At 34.2% G+C, this 6488-nt stretch overlaps 1 long non-coding RNA gene across 1 annotated transcript; it reads left to right on the forward strand.

Annotated features, from left to right (window-relative positions):
- The first annotated feature begins 1338 nt into the window (after window positions 1–1338).
- On the forward strand, window positions 1339–6215 carry LOC120359583. The gene is made up of 2 exons (XR_005576360.1): window positions 1339–1727; window positions 5927–6215. It is a non-coding gene; the product is annotated as an uncharacterized LOC120359583 (long non-coding RNA).
- Window positions 6216–6488: the final 273 nt, after the last annotated feature.

Here is a 6488-nt window from a genome sequence, read left to right on the forward strand (position 1 = left end):
GTACGCGGGCTAGCCATGGTGGAAGGATAACATGGTGTGTGCAGTTTGCGTGTCTCTCTCTAAAAATTTGCCCTCTTTGTCTATCGGGGTTATAATTAACCAGACAGCCAACTGTGAAAAGCAAAATTATTTAGCGTCAGCCTGTTGGTATGCCGAGTCATCTGTCCTTGTTTCATGCACTTATTCAAGTATCTGCTTCTCTTTCTATCGGGAACAGTTATGCACATGAAGTGTTACACTAATTTTTGACCGAAGATTCTGTTCATTCGGTTAGTTTCCTCCATTTCCTCTTCATTGTGAGAACACGTGTGAAAGAAATAGGAAACAGCGTAAGAGTTTGCAAGAAATTGACAAGCCTTTAATATGTTGTAATAAAGATAAAAATATGAGACACGTATTTTTATATATATTACAACGGGCCCACATGATTGTCAAGAGGATGAAACACGCTCTTGAAATATATTGATTTTTTAATTTCTGAAGTAATATAGTCGAAATGGTAAAAAATATAAAAAAGTTTCAAATAAAAGTTTTATATATTTCTATGTATTTTATAATACTTTGTTTAGATTTTTTAAAAATGTCATTTTTCTCGAAATTCTCCTTCTCTTCTAAATTTCTGAAAAATTTAAAATTTATTTTATATCAAAACTTATAGCATATTTAATAACAAATTCAAACATGTATGGTCAAGTTATAGTTCAAAGACACATTTTTCAGAAATAAACTAAAAATATCTATATCGCTATACACGCGCCCCCCTCCGTATCTGCTTTATGGCGTCTATTGTTAATATATTTTTTTTTTATAACTACAAGACTTTTCGTATTATTATATTTTTATATGTTTTTTAGGTTTAATTTTATTGTCTTTTTATTTTTTATTTATTTATTTATTTACTTATTTATTTTTTATCTATTTACTTTTTATTGCTAAAAATCTATACAATAATGAGGACGCTCAGAATTTAACTGAGCGAAAATAACTGTATTTGCTTGTCTTATTGTTAAGCCTTTCCAATTTAATATTTAATTTTGATATAACAACAAACTTGTTCAATTGTAAAATATTAAAAAAAATATCACTTACATGCAAATCACACTTTCCTTCTGACGTATGTAAATCGAGCCATGGAAATATACATACAAGGATAGAAAGAGAAACTAACATGTGTGAAACAAAGAAGGTAGATCCAGCATACCGACAGACTGACACTAATAATAATTTTACTTTTCACAGTTGGCTGTCTGGTTAATTGTAGCCCTTGCAGAGCAAAAGTGGGCGTGGTTTAGCCGAACTGCACACACCATGTTATCCCTTCCACCATGGGGCTAGCCCGAGCAAGCCCAGGTACCGGATCAATGGGCGGTTCAAATCGCGCGCGTGGTGATCGCAATAAGATGGCGCGTGAGACAGGTGGGCTTAAAGGCCGCGACACAGGCTTTAGCTGCATAACGGTATGCATAAGGAAATGGACCAATCAATTTCTTTATGCACACGGTTATGCAATTATGCAAAAACCTGTGTCGAGACTTTAAGGCACTATAGATATAGGATCTCTAGACTGAATCATTTTCGGGTTTTCGAAGAGTGGGGGGTCCGTTTTTTTCTATCAGACGATCCGCCATTTTTAGTCCTTTTCCTCTCTCCTTGCCCATTTCGCTGCCTTGTAGCTGCTGGTCGCCTCGTCGTTCAGGAATGCGTTCGAAAATATTCCTTGCAAAAGAGTTGAGTATGCATAAAGCCTGATCTATAATGTGCTCTTTGCGTTTTGTCTTGTCCTTTTTGCTTTTTGTCTTGTGCTTTCTGCTTTTTGTATTTTTGTCACACAAAGCCGAGAGACATCGTCATGCACAAAAGGCAAGGATTTTTTTGCACAAAATTGCCAAACAATTCGCCAAAAGCTTCGTTTACTTGTATTTCAGCTTCATTTTCTTTATCAGACATATTTTTTATCAGACTATGTTTGAATCGCCACCGTGGTCATATTTAACCTAACCAACATGTTTCTTTGTCTTTGTTGTCCGAGATAAAATTTGATGAACTTCAGAAAAGACAAGAAACACGTGACAAAAAACACGATTGTCGGTAAAACAGTGCGCAAAGAAACAAGAAAGCAAAAGGTGAAAAGCAAGAAATAGGAAGCAAAAAGCATATTGTAGATCAGGCTTGATACTTCACGTTTTATGCGTGGGCAGAAAACTATAGCCTGCGCAGATAATAAAGCGAGGTTTTTTGCTGCAAAAACATAAAACTTCTTTCTATTGTTTTTCACTATTTTCACATTTTATAATTATTTTACATGTAAGACATACTACAAACATTATTTGTTCATGATCATGAAAAACATGCAATTTTGAATCTTCATATCGCTGTCTCCCATTTTTTAATTTTTTTTCATTTACGTTTACATGTCATTTTTAAGCCAATTGTGTACACGATTATTTTAACTCAAAAGTGTTACTTTTGACAACTTTAAATATAATTTTCTCAAATATGTGATGTGATACAGTAATGAATATTTGTTTGTATATTTGCAAAAAAATATTTACTAATTTACTTTGTAAAAGGACAATTGTTTAAATTTAACTATCGGTTTTTTATTGAATAAATATTTATGTTCCGGGCAAGTAAACTTTTTCTTGCAAATATACAAACAAATATTTACTAAAATTTTCTAAATTTTTTTTAGTGTACGTATTAATATGTATAAAAGTACAATTTTATATGTGGATAAAGTTTCAAAAAAGTAAACCCTCCGATTTGGTTGTAAATTGGTACTGTATTTGGTGCGCTGATTACGAATATGATAATAAAAATCACCGACAAGGTCACCTTCAAGATAAAAAATTAAGATAAAAACCAGGATTTTTTAATTCTTTTATGCATATAACTTGGAAAATAATGATTTCTTAGAATAAAGTGTCACATAAAATATAAAGTCCTTGAAATTGTCTACAATAAAGCCTCTATGCATAATTTTCGTAATCGCAACGGTCTACGCGTAATCATACTTTTAAATAGCGCATGCTATTTAAATAATTGTGCAAAATAAAGAGTACATTTATTCTTTTATATTAATTATATATATCCTGAGAAAAAATAAAATAAAAGCATAAAAAAGAAAAATAGTGCAAAATTGACGAGTCCATGTTTAATAACTACACATATAGTCACACACACCCACACCCATACACACACACACACACACACACACACACACACACACACACACACACACACACACACACACACACACACGAGCGCGCGCGCGCGCGGGTGGGGGGTTGCAAGGGATTGTGCCGAAGACCTATCTACGACGGAAGAGTATCTTTCATATTATCTTGTTTTATTCAAAAACTATTGGTTCTGTTAAAAAATTGTATAATACATTGATGATGTTATTTCAATATATGCAAAAGAATGCGGATTAAGCTCTAAAACTAAAATATCTGTTAAAAAACTTTAAAAAAATTTTTTTTATGTATTGGTTTAATTAACAATAAAGTAACAAAGAGTATATCCAATGTACACCCAAGGACTTTGATTCTGTCCATGGGGAAATTTTCCAAACTAAGAAGTCGCTATCTTTCTACATACTTACAGTTCATAATTAACGTAACGACCAATAAGCTCTAGTCGTTTCATTAATCATGAACTGCGAGTATGTAGAAAGTGGTGACTCCTCAGTTTGAAAAATTTCCCCATGGACGGAATCAAAGTCCTTGGGCGTACATATCATTATTATCATAAATTCTGGTAATAGTTTTATAACTCAAATTACCCTTTTAATAAAATCTAAATCATTAAGATAATAAAATATATCATTGGACCCATTTTAATTTTTCATTAATACAGTTTTATTGCATTCACGTATACTTTTATTTCAGTACACATCTTGATGGCACATCAAGCTCGATTTTTGCTGTATTTCTGCTATCAGTTCTTGATATGGTAGATCATATTTGATATTTGCTGTGTATTTATGGTCATAATGTCACAACAGATAATGTTTGATTGGTGCTGCATTTCTATCGTCGTTTTATGTTGACCAGCTGTGCCGTTAGAAACTATATGCTTATAATGAGTGAAACAGCAGCTTGAAATCTGCTTAAGTCGTAATCAAGTTTGCTGGCAAACTGACATCACATTTTGCTGGCATTTTGCTAGTTGGGTAACGAACAATTTAATTTGTGGAATGATTCGCTTTAAATTGAGTTATCATATTTTACTATTTGGGTATTAATTACTGCTATAGTATATAAGAGTGTAAAATAGATCGCTATTTGCACATGTTATTTTCACTTTCTATTTGATTCTTTATAGAATTATGATGTAATTTTAGAGAAATATAATGTAATTTAATATAAGGCCTAATCATGGGAGAGTTCCGATAGCGCACATCCCGATAGCCCACCAACCAATCATCTTGACTTATCTAACCTAACCTACGGAAAATCTCTAAGCATCTGCCATTGTGAGTAGTTTGTGTGCTATCGGGATGTGCGCTATCGAGACCCGCCGCCTAATCATACTTCCTCATTGACGAGATAAGCTAGACGGTCAGCTAACGAGAGTTTGATGCCCTCGAACTCGAGAGAAAGAAAGAGAGAAAACGCTAAACAGTGCTCTCATTTGATGTGGATGAAAGACTTCCTTCAGCTTCAACGATGGAAAAGCGACTTAGCGTCTCATTGTCATTTTCGGGACTCCAGCGGGTCTCGAACTGGGTATTGGCCAAACAAATATTTGTCATCCCGGAATGAAAGGAGAGGAAGACTGGGATTCATCCTCGTAATCGGCTACAGAAAAGGCCCATGATATCCGCCAAAATATATCCAATATCTTTGGAATGAAGCATAGGTCCTAATGCGACGGCGGACGTTGCCAGAATCTGTTTCCATGCATCAAAATTTGCCTGCTCACCTGCATGCATTCTATCATGAGGCACCTGAAGGGAGAGCTTTCGGAAGAGCTGCAGAATCGTGGAAGTCATACATGCTCGATGCTCTCCTTGATTCCTCTTATTAAAAACCGTCCATTTGCATTCTTTTCCTGTTTTCTTTCCGACCTTTCGGAAGCAGAAAATTAAAAATGCCTGAAAATATCCCATTAATTTATTATATCGATCCAGATAATAATTTGATTAAAAAAAATTGTTTGTTTTTTATTTAAAAATATTGTTAAGACAAAGAATATTATTATCACTTGCAATATATATTAATATAATAATTGTTTTATACTGTCAATTTTTATTATGCTTCGTAAATTTTTGAGATTTCCTATTGTTTTTCTGATAATAATCATATACTCTTGGATATGACAACTTTTTTGCTGTCGATTTTTATTATAGACGAATATGTTTTATGGTAATCCCCTAGTACTCCAGATTGGTCAATTTGCATATTACGCAGTAGCCTGCAGGAGTCTGCATAAGTACATTCCTAACGGATCAACTCAGCGGCAACGAGGCTGTAGGTCTGTCTGATCAAATCACCGCGAATCAGTGACGTAACCGTATGAAGAATGGGAAATTCTCAGATTCTCAGGTTCAAGAGAGCCTGGGATTCAGAAAAAGGAAAAGAGACGAGTGCGTCGCGAAGCCGCGCTCTCCTCTCAATTACCTCTCTCAAATTTACTTTATTTAATCGTGCTCTAATATTGAGCTAAAAGGCAATCCGAACTTCTCTCGCACAGCATTTTTCACTGCACATACATATTTGATACCTAAATTTTGAAATGATGCTATATTGCAGATACGTAGCAGTTCAGATGATTCCTGTATTAGATGCATGTTTAATACCAATAAATGTTCGCTTTCGATACGTAATTTATATTACGTATTATAAATATATATCTAACAATAAATATCTGGCATGTATTGAATATATGACGTTGCTAATTTCAATTCCAATTTCAATTCAAGTGAGATATTTTACCGCATCCGCCATATTCGCCGGACATCGCTCCATCTGATTACTGGTTATTCCGACGGATGCAGCACGATTTGGCAGGAAATCGGTTCACTTCTTTCGCAGAAATCGAAAATTGACTCCTAACTTGGATCGCTTCAAAAGACGAAACATTTTTTCGAGATGGAATTCGAAAATTGCCTGAGAGCTGGGACAAAGTAATAGCCAGTGATGGACAATACTTTGATTAATCTGTTTATTCAATTTGTTCTGAAATAAATGCATTTTTGACCACAAAAAAAACGGACCGAATTAATTTATACTCCCAATAATATTTGCCTGAAATGAGTAACAGTTTTTCACCAAACAAACTCAATGTTAATGTCCATGAGAAACTTGGAATGGAAGTTGAGGGGGTGTTTCTTCGTGATAAGATTAATGGGATGTCCACTTGTGATGAAGATGACAGGAAGTTGTTTTGTGATGAAGTCGACGGTTTGTTTACCTGTGATAAGGATGACGGAATGTTTATTGGCGATAAAGTTGATGAGACATTTATTTGTGATAAAATTTTAT

Source organism: Solenopsis invicta, chromosome 14, assembly GCF_016802725.1.
Source record: "Solenopsis invicta isolate M01_SB chromosome 14, UNIL_Sinv_3.0, whole genome shotgun sequence".
In the NCBI taxonomy this organism is placed as follows: Eukaryota; Metazoa; Arthropoda; class Insecta; order Hymenoptera; family Formicidae; genus Solenopsis; species Solenopsis invicta.